This window comes from Dunckerocampus dactyliophorus, chromosome 15 (genome assembly GCF_027744805.1).
Source record: "Dunckerocampus dactyliophorus isolate RoL2022-P2 chromosome 15, RoL_Ddac_1.1, whole genome shotgun sequence".
In the NCBI taxonomy this organism is placed as follows: Eukaryota; Metazoa; Chordata; class Actinopteri; order Syngnathiformes; family Syngnathidae; genus Dunckerocampus; species Dunckerocampus dactyliophorus.
In genome coordinates this window covers 7,405,634-7,421,944 of record NC_072833.1, presented here as the reverse complement: position 1 = coordinate 7,421,944, position 16,311 = coordinate 7,405,634, and the positions used below count along the sequence as shown (strand labels likewise).

At 40.0% G+C, this 16,311-nt stretch overlaps 1 protein-coding gene across 2 annotated transcripts in view; it reads right to left on the bottom strand.

The window, feature by feature from the left end:
- The window catches only part of LOC129195027 (zinc finger protein 11-like), a 92,905-nt gene that overhangs the window by 31,314 nt on the left and 45,280 nt on the right, over positions 1 to 16,311 (bottom strand). For both annotated transcript variants that reach the window (XM_054800718.1, XM_054800720.1), the window contains exon 3: positions 14,835 to 15,001. The gene's annotated coding sequence lies outside the window, so the exon portion shown is untranslated. The remainder of the gene's footprint in view (positions 1 to 14,834; positions 15,002 to 16,311) is intronic.

Below are 16,311 nucleotides of genomic sequence, written 5' to 3'. Positions count from 1 at the left end.
CACCGAGACAATAGACTGCATGACTGACAAAAGGGCTCACTCCGTTCATGCCAAACAGATACGCATGCACATGGCAATACTGTAAATTGAGGCCGGCAAAATTATCAAGCTCATTTTGAACTTACTGTGTGATTCATTCATTCATTTATTACCGTCCCAGGCATTGTGCCCACAAGGCAGGTTTTTTCTGAACGAGAAATCTTGTCATGTTCGCGTTAATCTTGCAAGATCTTGTGGCACGAGATCTTGTGACGCCTCATAATGCACATATTAAAGCAACTCTCATCTAAATCTGTACTTATTGTTTTAGTTTGTATTGGAACAGATTATGGATCTATTGGATGCCGATGGAGAATTAAAAAAATATCTGCGGGCCGAAAATGGCCCCAGGGATGCACTTTGGGCACCCCTGCGCTAGGTAATTCGTACCGTGCTGAACTTGGCGTGATATCTAAAATTGTTGAAAAATAGTATACTATGGGACCTTTAATGCAATACTGTACATCGCAGCAGTGGTTCGATAATGACCCCTATAAACGTCATTTCAACAATAAACACACAGAAATTGTATTAGGCGGGAATAACTATGACAGACGAGAAAATGTTATTTCTGCATTCTATCCCCTAGAACAGTGGCCACCAACCTTTTTGAGACCAAGATCCCTGGTCTCGGCCGTGAACCTGCACAAGATCTACTCCCCACCCCATGCACCTCCCTTTTTTGTGCCTTTTGCTGTTTTGTTTTTTTTTTTAATTTTTGTTTGTTTCAGCAGTGATGCAATGACAAATGAGCCACGGGCAAGGTGCACGTCTATGGAGTTATATTTGTGCCTTAACTGTGAGGTAGCAAAGGCAGACTTTGAGCCCTATTAACGTGCAATAATTACTGTTGGGTGTGCAAGCACATCGCTGCAGCCCTCTGCCACTCCCTCCCTCACGAGTGGCTCACGATTGACGGGTTGGTGACCCCTGCCCTAAAATGTCAGCTATTAGCATTATTCACACTCCAACCTCACTATTGTACTCACCCTGTCCTTAGGTTGTGTCCATCCTTTCTTTTCTAATTTGTTTATTTAAAAAATCTTCCATTTATACTCGTCACAAAGTGGTAGATCATTTATTTGCAGTATGAGACGCTGCTCCCCTTAATAGTAATTCATTTCAATATACTGTATACACAGATCAAACCCCTCAACCCTGTGATAGGTAATGGTTATTACAAGTCAAAGTGATGTAACCCTGCAGAGATGACCTGATCGATTAGGAGCACCGCCATGCAATTCCCAAGTCTTGCTTTATAGCATGTCATTGCATTATGCACTTAATGGGGTCTTTTCAGGGAGGATTTGCTTCATTAAAGATACCATCACTGCAATTAAACACCAATGTCCTTGAAGATGCCTTTTTCATTTCCCCCATGCAGAGCTGCCGCAGCCTCATTAGTTATACTGTAGGTTACACAATGTTAGAAAAAAATCTATAGCACCAGGGTAGAAAGGCAAGGGGATTGCCTTGACAAACAGACTATTTCAAAAGTTAGTCATTGGAATAAATCCATTTAGTTGAGAAAACGGACTCATAAAGTGCCCCTTATGTTGATTTGGGAGCTGCTCATCCTTGTTTGTTTGCAGATTGGATCTTTCATAAGCAGCATTTGCATTCATACAATCAATCACGATCTGAAAGCCCTGTTAGCTGACAGCAAACATAAAAGAGAAAAAGAAAATCAATTAAAATTCTCCTTGAAGAAAGACGGGTCGATTTCATTAGCTGAAAGCGACGTGAGAATGAAGCCTGCTGTCTTATAATACTGACTTGGGTCTAATCACAATGCACTGGTAATTATGAGCTTTCCACCCGGAACAACGTGACATACAAATCGGTGTATGTTTCCATGGTGCCAACCATCAAAGGGGAAGGCCACTTGGGATAATGCCAGAGTGTCCATCTTTCTCACCAGAACCCCACTCACAGCTTGCTGAGTGGATGGACATCACTTATTCTCATTACTTCCTCTTTATTATAGGATGCTGGCAGCGCAAATGAACGATTTGAAATGCTGGAGGCAGCTACAGAACACCCCATAAATACTGGACATCTCTTTAAACCTAATGCCTCCGTGACTTTTATCATATAACCTGTTCTTTCTTACCTTCTGCTTATATGAGGATGATTGCATGTGTTTTGCCATCTCAGGTATAAAATAGACACTGGTTATATGGTTAGGCTTCTGAGACCTTGCAGGGAAGGATAGATGTGTGATGGCTGGCTATCTTCTGGCTCTTCTGCAGCTATCTCGCAGCTGCAGAAAGAGAATGCAGAAAGAGCAGAAAGGAGGCATAAATGAGAAAAAAGGAGGCATGGACAATGCAGAAGAGGGAATTGCTGACTAGAAGACATCACACATGATCACTTATTGACAGAAATTCACAAGGAAGAGCCAAGGGGATATAGAAATTACTTGAGAATGCCCCCGACTTGCTCCAAGAGGTGGGGGAAAAGGTAAAGAGACATGAAGTTGTATGACATCCTCAGCCGCAGTGTATCAACGGTGACTTACCCCCCACTTTGTTCTGTGAGTGGCCTTCTAGTCGGATTTCGGTGAGGAGGAACGTAATTCCGGTTAGTTGGTGGGGTCTCTTAAGTACAGTTAGGCTTCTCAGAACAATATGTGTTCAAAAGTGAGTGAAACATTCGCAACACAAAAACGTCAGACCTCTCAGTTGCTCCGTGTTATTTCCTCTCTGTTCTCGCCTGTCCATTGTTGTGTGTGTGTTGCAACGCAGTGAGATCCTGACCTGGGACCAAACACTGCTCTGCTGGACCGGGTCGTCGTTCAGCTCCCCGCCTCCTTCCGCCCACACCCTATTCTTGGGTAAGAGCAGGTGGGGGAAAGGGTTTCAAACTTCATTAGAGTTGTCAGATGGGCACCCTCCTTCGTTGGTGTTTCGATGATAGGCCCGCTGATAAGCCTGTGACACCTCCAGAGAGCTCATCGGCAACACCTGGCGTTCCAGGTGTGCCCCCCCTCTGCTTTGAGCCCAGCAAGGGTCCTTGCGCCTGATCCATAGCAACTGGCTGGCTCCAAGCACATGTTTGTAAAATATGCGCAAGATTGGTTGAAAAACATGGCCGCCATCAAGCAAAACGTCTTTGCAGGGGCACCTCCGGGACTTGGCAACAAATTGCCCATAAGTCATTGACCATTTGTTTAATGATGATATAAATTTGAGGATACCTGTGTGTCTTCCAAAGCATTTCGAGGACAAGCCAAAAGGAGCGCCATAATTTACAGTCATGTGACAAAATCAGTATGCTCAGAGGTCAATGCTACCTGGGAAAAGGTCTAAAAAGAAGCAGACACTTTCTTTATCATGTCAGCTGCCAGTGTGTGGCTCTTAATGATAGCTCTTCATACAGCGGAGGCTGCCAAAGGATGGTGTATAATCATGGGAGTGCATGCGAGTTACCGATATGTACTGTAATTAAAAACCTCACTTTTGAACGTGGAGTCTAAAAACCAAGGTCATCCTTTTGAAAAAATAAAAAATAAACAAAAATCCTTTTATAACCTGTTTCCCGTGTGTGACCACTTCAGTCAAACTGCAAGTATACTCTCTTGCCAGTGTTATATCACACACGTACACACACACACACACAGGCAAAGGCAAGGCAACGTAATCATGCCGCAACACAGAATGACAGGTGCAGAGAGTAATATGCTATATTTAAGAGCAGCTCCACCATCTTTCTAGCCACAATTTGACCTGCAAATTCTATTCTAAGTAGCTTTGGATCTGCAGGACCTCTCCTCCACTTTCCAAAAGCCTTATGATGACAGAAAAATTTGCAGTTTGTCCAAAGGAAGCATTCTATGGTACTGTAATATTCTACTCCCTGCAGTCTTGTTCAAGTCTTGTTATGTACAGTTACTTATAATGTCATTTAAATGCTGCATGCAGTGCCGTGGCTTATAATAAATGACTTAATTATAAATACATATACAACACAAACAAGCATGATGTAACATGCCATGTGTTTCCAGTAATTACTCGCTTTAGTCCGCATAGCTGCTGTGGCTACAAGGCATCTTTGTTGTGTGTTTGAGTGTATGTGTGTTATACACATCAAACGCCGCTGCTTGGCGCTACAGTTGCTGACCTCGGCACAATCCGTCCCCATTCAAAAGCTTTCTGCAACTTGCTCTTTGTTAGCGAGTTATACTATAGCGTGGCTGTGAATAATGCATGTTGCACCTTGTTTGCGTGTGCCATTAAAGTCGTTAAAGCCATTTTACTACAACGCTGGACCCATTTCTTTTTAAAGATAATATTAGTATAATAATATATGGTAACTGCAACATACATGTGATTGTCCGTGAAAACGCCACCAACACGTGAAACATGTGACCCCGTTTTAGCATAAAGGGATTCGTCACTTCTGTCACTTCGGCGTAACTTAAGACGAGTGAGTTGAACACACCTAACATGTCACATGTTCAGAAGTCTCAGCACACATTACCTGAATGTATGTGTCATTCGCTCATTCGCCTGACAGCATATGTTAGGTACTACTGTGCTACAGCTGCTGTGTACAGTATATCGTGTCACAAGCAGCAGATTCATGTCTATGTGATGGGAGCTCTATGTAAACATTACTTCCTTGGGACCTCGTGTTCTGTAAAAATAATACATAATAATAATAAAAACAGCATGTCAGAGTGAAAAGGTGAAGGAACCTACGAGTGATTAGGCACAGTGTCACTAAATACATCAAATATGAAGTACATTGATTGATAACAGGGGTGTCACGAGACACCCAACTCAAGGGACGAGACGATGCACGAGATTGAGTGCCACGAGAACAAGACACACAAGATTTTAACATTAATTTTAGGAAAAGTACAATGAAAAAGATATGACTGGACAAACAAATATTTTCGTTTAACCGAGTCGCAAAACAATGCAGGCGTGTTTCGAAATGTTTAATGTCCCACAAATTGATGGTAAACGACCCCAACATTTTTTTAAAGACAAAATGAACCACTGTTATGTTAGTATATAATAATAATAATATGTCACAATAATGCAATATTTCCTTCAATATGTCATCTTTCATTTTGTAAAGTTGCGGAATTGGCATTTGTGACATGTATTTTTATTTATCTGTCAAATGTTTGCAGCATTTCTTGAAATGCTGACTTTTCAACTGTATTAAAGAGTAGTATTTCTTTTGTAATTACTTTTGTGTTTGTGTTTACTTTGTCGACCAAACATCTCAGTGAGTGTTGACTGTCAGAATTAAAGCATCTGCATTCGATGTGTAATTTTTTCCCATACGGGAAAACTGGATCGTGTTTGACGTGGGCAAGTTCATTTTGTAGCCTTTTATGTTGCTACCACTTTGGAATAAATTCGGCATACTGGCTCGTTCACAAGGCTCCACTCTTTTGCTGTGTGTATGCTAGCGGCCCTGCCTCCCCCACAGAGACAAAGCCACTGTATGACTGACAGGAGGTCTCACTCGGTTCTCTGTTATTCTATGAAGCGTGTAGGTGCTGAACCAATGCGCAGTGTGAACTCTCTTCCTGCCTGTTTGGAGGAACAGGAAAGGAAACACAAAAACACACGACACACATGCACAAAGCAATATATGGAGGACGGCAAAATTATTGACTTCATTTTCATTTATCGTGTAATTAATTTATTTATAGAAGAGTTTTTTTCTGAACAAAAAATCTCATCAAGTTTGCTAGATATCGGGAAACCTGTAGTTGGTAGATAATTGGTAGATATTTGAGTTGAAAAACAATTTGGGTTACAGCTTGTCAGTAAGAAAATAACTGCATTAGGTTATCAAAATAACAATATTTAGTAATTATACATAATAGTCCATTTAACCATTTACATTTACAAGAACGACAATCAAATTAAATAAATAAAGTATATTTTGCATGACATACAAAAACCTTACAAGACACGCATCTTGGCTAGGTTTACGCCCTAGACCAGTGATCTTGGCCTCAAAAAGGTTGGTGACCACTGTAGAGCGAAACCCCGTTCAGTGGTGTAAATGTGGTGATATGTCGCCCTCATGTGGAGATAAATGGCACTGCTACTCTGTTACACTTGTGTATGTAAAAATACACTGTATACATATTCCCCCTTCCCTTTCTCTTTTTCCCAGAAGCACACATTCATCTAAAGTGACAACTGTCAGAGGTCTTGTTGCTGTCATGAAAAAACACCACCTCCCCTATCACACACAAACACACACACACCCAAACAGCGTTCCTTTTTCTGCCTTTCAACAGAGACCACCGGTTCAAGAGAGGTTGGAGGGTTCACATTCTAGTGTCGTTATGTCCTTGTACGTAACTCAGATGTTCTTTTTGTTTTAAAATGACATTAGGGATGTTTAATGTGAAAGCAATGTCAGCGTTTTGTTTCCAAAAATTTAGTGTTGACAGGAAAGTGGAGACGAACAAGTTGCAAGAGGCGGGAGTTCAACCTCACTTGTTAAGAAGCGTGTCATCTGCAAGCACAGGAAACAATAGCATTCTTGCTCAGGGGGCTTCTTGGTGCCCCCAACCCCCTCTTTAGCTAAGCAGACAAAAGCTCAAGTAGGAAGAGAGAGAGAGGAAAAAAACTCTTGATAAGACACGGGCGCTAAGAACCTTCCAGAGGCCCTCTTGAATTGTTCCGCCGTGTGGTGGAAAAGTACAGCACTTTGGCTCAACACCGATCCACCCACCCGTGGACGCATCTCCTCATTCTCCTCAGCTGCAACACAATTTGTATGAACAACTGGCGCATGACGGCCCGTCACACAAATCCCTGTTTGTGCACTCTGTTTCACATTATGTGTAACGACTAGATGGGAAGGGATGGGGTGATGATCTGCGGAACAGTACAGCTATTTTTTTTGCAAAAAGCCCTTAGAAAGTTTGTGTAAAGACTAAAAAATGCTGTCACTGAGACAAAATAGCAAAGAATGCTTGTTGATACATCAAATCACTCATAAATCACTATGCAAATAGGCCTCCTTGGGGCTATTTTTGAGGCTTTTGTGACCATTATGTGCAAAATACTTGTTAATACATCACAGCATATCGTAGCAGACACCATGGAATTATGCCCTCTGTGGGTGGTGAACAGTACAGACATGCTTGTTGCAATTTCTGCTCTCTTTCAGGAACCATTTGACGTAGCAACTAAGGCCCTGTCAGGTTAACCTACTGACTTTGGGTGGACCCCACAGTGTGTCCCCCGCACCAACTGATGTTTGATTGACAAGTTGTGTCAGCTGTGCTGTGCTCCACGTTTCCACTGTCAGGGTGGCCTTGAAAGCTCCGACTGAGGCCATCGTGTTTCAGCAAACGAAAACAAATAATTGACCTTATTAGGACAACAATATTTAGAAATATCGCTTAACATTGTAATAAAGCTGTCACAGTCAGCATGAAGTGAAGAGTGGGAGACCTAACAAATACTATTACTGTAGCGCACATGACCGTGATGGTGGTCAGTCACATGCTGACAAACATAGCTGAGGGCTATTTTTGTGTTTGAAAACGGGCTGCTTAATATTGCAAGGTTTGGGCTCTGTTTTCAAGTCTGTGTGAGATTATTATTATTTTGATGCAGAATTGCAACAACTTCTCACATAAAAGAAATGGAGGAAATGAATTATGCATTGTTAGGCAGCAGGGGTGTTCTCAGTCTGACCCGGGGGCCATTTGTGAGCCGCATTGCTGGCCGACGATAAATACATATCGTGTATACATATATATATATACGTATATATATATACATATATATATACATGTATACATATATATCATATCATATATACAGTATATATGAAATAACATTAAAATCAGCCTGCATCAGAACATTACAAGCAATAATTAGGACCACCCAGAAAAAAAAAACATTTCAGACATTACAAGAACATTTTTGCTATGTAAAAAAAAAAAGTACTTGCTGCAATTTGGACAGTCAAGAATAATTCTTAACATTAATTAAAATGAAATTTAAAAAATTGTCAGATTAAAAAAATACAATTATGGTTCCCCTTATTTGACTTTTGTTGTAGATTAGAAAACTTAAAATAAATAAATAAATAAATTATATTGGACTTGAAAATGTAATCAATGGGAAAAAAGGAGTATTGACTATATAATATATCCAGTGTTCCCTCCAGTGTTCCCTCTTTTTACCGTGGGGGATACGTTCCCAAAATAGCCCGCAGTAAGTGAAATCCGCGAAGTCGCCAATTTAATTTTTTATATTATTATAATATATTATTATAAATATAATATTATATATTATCATAATGATTATATGTTTTAAGGCCGTAAAACCCCTCACCATACACTTTATACACTTTTCTCAGACAGGCATGAACATTTGATCACATTTCTCTCTTGTTTAAGCTCTCAAAAATGTAATTTTAGTGATCAACCTTTATGATCAAGAAGAAATTATGAAGTCACTCACATGTATTTCACTCCCGTGGCCGTGCCTTTTTGTTCCACTGTACTGTAGCGTTTTTGGATCCTTGTTAAAACATATTGCTGCAGTCCTCCTCCTTCGCACCGCAGATTCATTTACAAGCTAGCAAGCTAGCAATGACACAGGAGACAGGGCAGCACGAAGGAGATTGATTGACAATGGTCTTACAGCCAATCAGGACGCAGAAAACAATAGGAAGTGCAGTCAGACGAGAAAGGGAATAGAGAGACACCCAACTTCCTACAATGCAATTCTTCTTGAAGGGCCAGGCTCGACCTGTAACAGCGCTGTAATAATAATTAAAAAAAGAAGCCTAAAAAAATGGGAAACAGCGAATCTGTGAAAGGTGAACCGCGATAGAGCGAGGGAACACTGGATATAGTATTTGGATAATCAGGAAATGTATTAACTCATTGAATTGTTGACGGAAAAACAATTGAAACAAATGTATTGGCCTATATTTTGTCTGCAGTCAACAATATCTAACTGCTTAGCACAGCTTGACCTAAATAGGATTTTTATAAACACAAATGTGAAGAATATGAAAGTATTCCCTGCCTCCTTAAATGTTTCTGAAGGCGGCGCTTGGTGGAAAAAGTTCTGTGATATTAAATTGTCAAAAGACAAGAAATGAAAATACAAATTTAAGCGTGACACCGTCAATTCTCAAACTGTGGTACTAGCACCACTGGTGGCACGCAGGCTCCATCTTGACAAATGTACAATGGTAAAATATGAGGTTTACTGTAATGTGTGCAAACATTAACATATTTGTAATATATGAGCACAGTATGTGATCTTTATGACACACAGCATGCGCAGCATCATCTCCCAACAGAAGAGCAGTTTCAGTGGCAGATTACTATCACTGCCCTGCTCAACCGAAAGACTGCGCAGATCATTCCTCCCCCACGCCATGCGGCTTTTCAACGCCTTATTATTAATAATTATTATCACTGTTATTATGTATTATTTGAATTTTTTATTATGTATTAGTGCACTATAAATTGAAAGTGAACTGTTGCGTATTATTTATTTATGTATTCTTATTCTCTCTATTTCTCTTTTCTTATCTTGCCTGTCTTGCCTTGATTGTTTATTATGACTTTATTATGATTTTTGGAGAGCTCCTCGAAACGTGAATTTCTCTTGGAGATTATTAATGAAGTATCTATCATCTATCTGGTGTGTATTAGTATTTATTTCTTTGACTTAAATCAATGAAAGAAGCAACAAAAAGTGCCACCGAGTGGGGGTTACGATGAGTTTTTGCAACAGTTTGAGACACCAGATGGCACGTGAATCCCGCTTTCTTCTGCTGTGTTTCCCGAAGAATAAAGCAAACAATCCCAAGGCTGACAACATTCCCCATCAGGGGGACTCAAGCTGTGCATTAACTGACAAACAGCTTTCTCCCATCTGCACATGTCCGTGTTTTCTCCAAAACTTTCGGCACACGTGCGCACCGCGGCGGCGGTGGTCCCTCTTAAACCAGCTGACCGTTGGCCTGTTTGGGTTTGATGTGGCTGGAGAGTGGAAGCGGGGGGCCCGCCGACAAGACCGAGCCCCAGACCCATTAGTGTGCAGGAAAACACATTGCGTAATAGCTTATGCAAGGAGACTCACAAATTAATAGCTGAAGCGGAGAAGCGGAAGAATTGGGAAATTATGTTGAGGCCTCACGGCATTGTGGCATGGGGGCACACTGGAAGGTTTGGGGAGGTTATCACTGCTTGTCCTGGCTCAGAAGGACTGCTAATAAAGACAAAAATGTTCAGGGGACACAGTAGGGTGTAAACTGTCTATCAACTGTTGCTGTACAAACCCAAAAAGACTTTCAATGAACCAACAAGACGAAAGAGCAAAAGCACTGATTGGCTAACACAAGGGGACAATCCATCCAAATATCGATAGTATGAATACCATGGGTAGTATTGGTATCGGATTGATATTAGCATGAGAAGATCAATATTTTACACATCTCTTATGGTAATTTTCACAAACAGCTGTGTATTTTTTTATTGTTGTGTTGTTCATATTGTTGATATTGCTGTATTGCAATATTGTTTACAAAGGCTTTGGGAACAGACGATTTGAATGAGAGTCAATTGCAGTTTTTGCTTTTGTTTATTTATTTTGTGCTATTCACTTCATTTTGGAGAAGGAATCATTTGTTTTATTTTGGTGATATTGTTACACTGTCTTGTTGTGTTAATACTTTGATCAATTGTTCACAAATTTTGTTGATCAAAATATGGGATGTTTTGTTTGTTTGGTTAAAATCTTTGTCCTGTGTCTTACTTTGATTAGAATCATCATGATCAACAAATGAAAGGCAAAATGACCAAATCATTCAATAAGTAGAGAGTACCGGTATCACTACACGTATCAGCAATACTGGCACTATATCTAATAGATTTCAGATTGTTAACAAAATTTGCAGTATTGCCCAACCCTAGCTGGTACACACAAAGGGGTGGGGCATGTGTGGGAGGGGGGAAAACATGTATCTACTCATGAAAGCCACATGAAGACAATTGCAGTATAGTAAAACTATAAAACTAAAAAAAAAAAAACATTCAGTGTCAGTGTCAGTGTTAGTTAATGTTCTATTTGGGCAGCAGTGGCTCAGGAGGTAGAGCAGGTCGTCCTGGGCAAGACACTTCACCCACCTTGCCTCCAGTGCTGCCGACACTGGTGTATGAATGTGAATGAATGTTTGGTGGTGGCTGGAGAGGCCTTCGGCGCAAACTAGCGGTCACATTTCCGTCAGACTACCCCAGGGCAGCTGTGACTAAAGATGTAGTTTACCACCACCAGTGTATGACTGAGGAGTGAATGAATAATGGGTTCACTCCATAGTGAAGCACTTTGGGTGCCTTGAAAAGCGCTATATGAAATCAAATCCATTATTATTATTATTATACAGTAAACTAGCATGGGCTCTCGTAGCCATCAGTAACATGATGCATGATGTAAGCCTCATCCATCCTATCTCAGCTGTCATCAGACTGTCCATCAAAGCACTGCTGCTGATTGTAATAACGCAATGCGCACAAATGCAATAATGGAAGATCCATCCGCCCTTCCACTATCTTTTGGTGTACTGTATATCCATTATGTTGTGTTAGCGTAATCCTGCCAAGCATAAAAAACCTCCTTGGTGGAGTTAACTGTAAGAATCTCAGTTATTATGTGCGTTGTCGACAAAGGGGTGGGCAAACTTTTAGAGTTAAAAAATTTGGCAAGGGCCCGTCTAAATATAGGTGGTCATCAAACAGAACAACATACTTACTCACGGTGCAACAAAACAACACAACACATCAACAGCAGGTTAACACATGACATAGATCAACTACTAGTACAACATGGGTAATAAACAGCAACTAACACTAAACGTAATGTGTAAGTTTGCCTGTTAGTTACAAGTGCCCGCAAGGCATGCTGGGTAGTCCAGAGGCAACCACAATATGAACTATGAATGATAAAACATTGGATATGTGGAGTATGTGAACATCTGTCCTTGTTTACTTCCCTCATGACCTCCTCAATCAAGTAAAAATGCGACAAACATGGCAACATGCTGGGAAAGACAGTACCACAAGCTACCCAGCATGCTTTGCGGTGGAAATATATGGGTGTCATTTTTGCATGGGTGTTGTAGTTGATTTGTATGCCCACATGGTGCAGTCTTTGGAGTTTAAAGGGTTAAGACCTTTAGCGGGCCTGACAAAAAAAAAGCCTTCACTACACATCTTAAAATAAAGTCTCGATCTCTGCCAACTACCCATAAGTCATGTTTTTTCTTCAGTGACTAGGCTAACCTAGCATGATGTTGCTGTTAAAATGTGAATGTCATGTTAGCGCTGTAGCTCACATAGCTATTCTAGTGTTGCTATCGTTTGTGTCTTCCTGTCCCACTCTTTAATGTTACGTTGTTGTATGTGATGTATGGCATCCAGGCAACTCCTGGACAAACACAGCTCATTAGCATTAAAACTACAGACACACAAATGCATGTTCCCAGTAAAGTTTCCTAAAAGCATTTTTAAACGGTCTAAATTCCTGCATCAAGATGAGATCTTGGGCAACACACTTCCAATACACTATTGCGGCACCTGTGACACTTTTAAAAAATTGTACATGGGACCTTAAATCAAAACCAAGCCTCAATGTATGAGCGCATTTAAGGCTTTAAAAAAATCACTGTGTTTGATTCCTAATGGCAATAACAATAGTGATAGTAAATTCCAGTTTTTCCAAGATAAGAAGCACCCTATGGTCATTTTTACAATGTCAAAGGGCAACAGCATTCCTGCACACTGATAACACTGCCACCTGCCGTAAAAACCTGCATCAACATGTGCAAATACTTTCTTTTACTCACTTTGTGATAATATAGTCATTTAGTACGCAAGTTCATTTAAAGGTAACTTAATCCAACATGGGAGCCTTTGATAAAACGGTGATAACTGTGTTAAATGAACTAAACATATCCGAGTTTAACGGACAATTGCATCTCAATGTGACCTCTACACATTACATAGTGATAATATATGGTGGTATTTGAATGACACAAGCCTAAAAAACAGTTTCCAACCATTTATGTGCAGAAAACAGTAAACCAAGACACCATTGATGTATGAATGACAGCAGTACAAAGCGAGAGTGGTGGTATTTTTAAGCATCATGGTAAAATGTCATATTTGACTTATTTTGAGCCTATTTTAGTCAATCAAGACCCCACCCATCTGGACAAACAGTCATTTACAGGAGGTGATGGGTCCTTCACAAGGTCTGTGAACTTTTCCTCAAACAGATGTAAAGTCCTTTCAAATGTAAGTGTGTCAAACAGATGTTAGACATAAGAAAAACACTCCCATTGCTTGTTCGAATGAACCCTCCTGTGCTGTAAGTGCATGCAAAAACAGCAGCAAACACAGATGGGGTTATTGTGCGGGAGAAAAGCAGGGGACTACACCATAATAGCTATTTTTCATCCATTCAATATTCTAAGTACACTTTAGTCATTGCTGTGCCCATGTTACATAATGCAAACTTTTGTGCGACTGGTTTACTCAAGGTGAGTCATCCCGTCATGTGCCCTCACAGGTATGTTCTGGTATGAAGTTTACGTTGTGCAAACAGTGCTTGGCAGCGTTTTGTATGAGTTCAAGCTTCAACTTCATTTGTGTTTGCACAGAGTGGACGACATGGCCGCTGCTGGTTAACCAACGTGGGTTTTTTGTTTTTTTTCCACTCTGAATGAATCTAATAAGCTCTCAATGAGCATTAGCGTTAAGGGGATTTGCAATGCCTTGTGCCTAGTCTAAGTCAATGTTACGGCCAAATGCACGACGTTGAGATTAAACGTCTTACATAAAAAAGGCAATGATTGTGATAAAAAAGTGATAAGCAAGATTATCTTCCATCACATGACCAGAAGAGTGACAAACGTGAGCTCCCTTGTTATCTTTATATAGCAGGTTAAAATGTAATGAGCGTCTCACAGGAAACGATGCACAAGAGAAAATGAAATCACTGTTTCGAGTAATAATTGTAGTAGTGGATCAAGTGATTTTCCATTATAAGTTTATTTGGCTATTTTAATAATGATTCACATTTACATTCGGATATATTTCCACAATTTGTGTATCTTATATTACATTTTTACAAAAACAAATCATTTTGATCATTCGCACATGTGTGATTCGGCATTCACGGACTAGCAAATTCACCGATTCTTGGTCATAAAATATATACTGTAGCGCGCCATATGTAAGCCGCACCCACTAAATTCAAAGAGAAAAAAGGATTTGTACATATATAAGTCTATAAGTCGCAGGTGTCCACATCATAACATGGGATATTTAGTACACGGAAAGATAATACAAAGCAATATTGTTTAAACTGTTGATTAAATAAATGCTTTTTTCTAAACCATGCATGTAATATGGGTAGTTAACCAGTAGCCTACCAGAAAAGTCATCCATCGTCGTCCTCATCCTCCTCCTGCGAACTAAAACCACTAAAGTCGTCTTGTTCAGCATCACAATCAAACAGCCTCATAATTCCTTCGTCACACACTTTGTCGGTCTCTCTCTTTCGTTGTCGCTCTTTGTGTCACTTTCATCTTGACGCTAATATTGTGTTGTGAGGAATATATGTTTTATTGGCAGCGATGGCTACAGCAGATTAGCAGCACATTAGCCGCCTAGCAAGTGCGTCAGTTTGGGATCCAAACTGCACTGCATTTGCCGCCGGCACTAGGCTGGCTGCTATGGAGCATATTACCAAGAGAAATGTGAATTGACTTACTGCCGCCACGGCCCGCTTTTCGACGGTCGAACATCTTGTGGGTTTTTGACTTTTTATTTCCATCTCCGGGGCAGTACAGTATGGAACCACCAATCCGACGAGGCGAATGGTGTCTTTTAGAAATGTGAGCAAGCTTACGCCGTCTCCTCGGGTGTTCCAGCAAAAGCCTTCAAGAAAAAAATAAATAAAATAAGAACTATATAACAAACAACAGAAATTCACAGAGAACTGGAACATAATAACAGCGACTGTATCGTAGTGAAGCAGAACTTCCGGGTGGTTTAGACGTCACTTGCTCCTCCTCTTACAGACCTGGAAGAACTGACCAAAAGATTTTTTAAATGGTAACTTTTTCAATATTAGGGAAAAACTAAACTTGAAACACTTATATGCTAGAACAACGCTAGAAACCCACAGCATTTCAGTATGTGGACTTAAATTATGGAACGAATTGAGCAAGGAACTCAAACAACGCACCAAGATGAGCGAATTCATAAAACAATACAAGCAGTTAATGTTTGCTAAATACAAGGCAGAAGAGTCTTGAGCTTGTTTTGTTATGCTTGTCTCTATTTATTATTAATTATTTCTTATTATACTGATTATTGATTGTGAAAACAATCTTAATAATTACATCACCATATTGTTACATTACCTTATCATTATTCTATGTATTAACAATCACACACGGAATACAGGAAGTGAATAAAATGTACCGCACAAGATGTGGAACGGGTGGTGGGATATGATTAAATAAGATTTGCTTCTTCCTACTCATTTTGGACATATGGAACTGTGAATTGAATTATGTGATGTATTCCAATCTAAATTGCATGCATGTTCAAATAAAATTAAACCATAACCATATCTATATATGGATATATGGTCATATATCACAGGAAACATGCCTGTCAATGTTACTTTTCATGGCGGAAATATCAAGATTAACATGTGTTTTGGTGTCATGAGCACTTTAAGAGCACTTTAAATCAAAACACAATAGCGTGAAAGACGTGAAAAATATTAGCTTCCACTTCACTGGTCCACTTCACTACTTCCTGAAGCTGTACTCTAAGCATCATGGGAACTGTGATACTTTTAGCCACGTCACGCATCACTGTACAAGGCACAGGGTTCAAAGCATGAGAAAAAAGTAGCCGCTTATACACCGGAAATTACGGAATACACTAAAGGTCAAAAGTTTTAGAACACCCCAATTTCACGTTAGGAAACACCTACATTTTTAAGTGTTAAGATGGTTCGTCTCTCTTCCATGCCTTTTTCCTGCCATTTTTGTAGCAGCACATTATTTTCTCTCTTTCTATTTTCTACAAGTATGCTCACGAGGGTATAGCGCCACACAGCGTGTTCCAAACACTCCTTTTATGCACACGGAGGAGATAGTAAGTACTCTGCAGAACAGCTTTAAACTGGCTCTGAAAAAGGCCTTGCTGTATAATTCTGAAATATATACTTT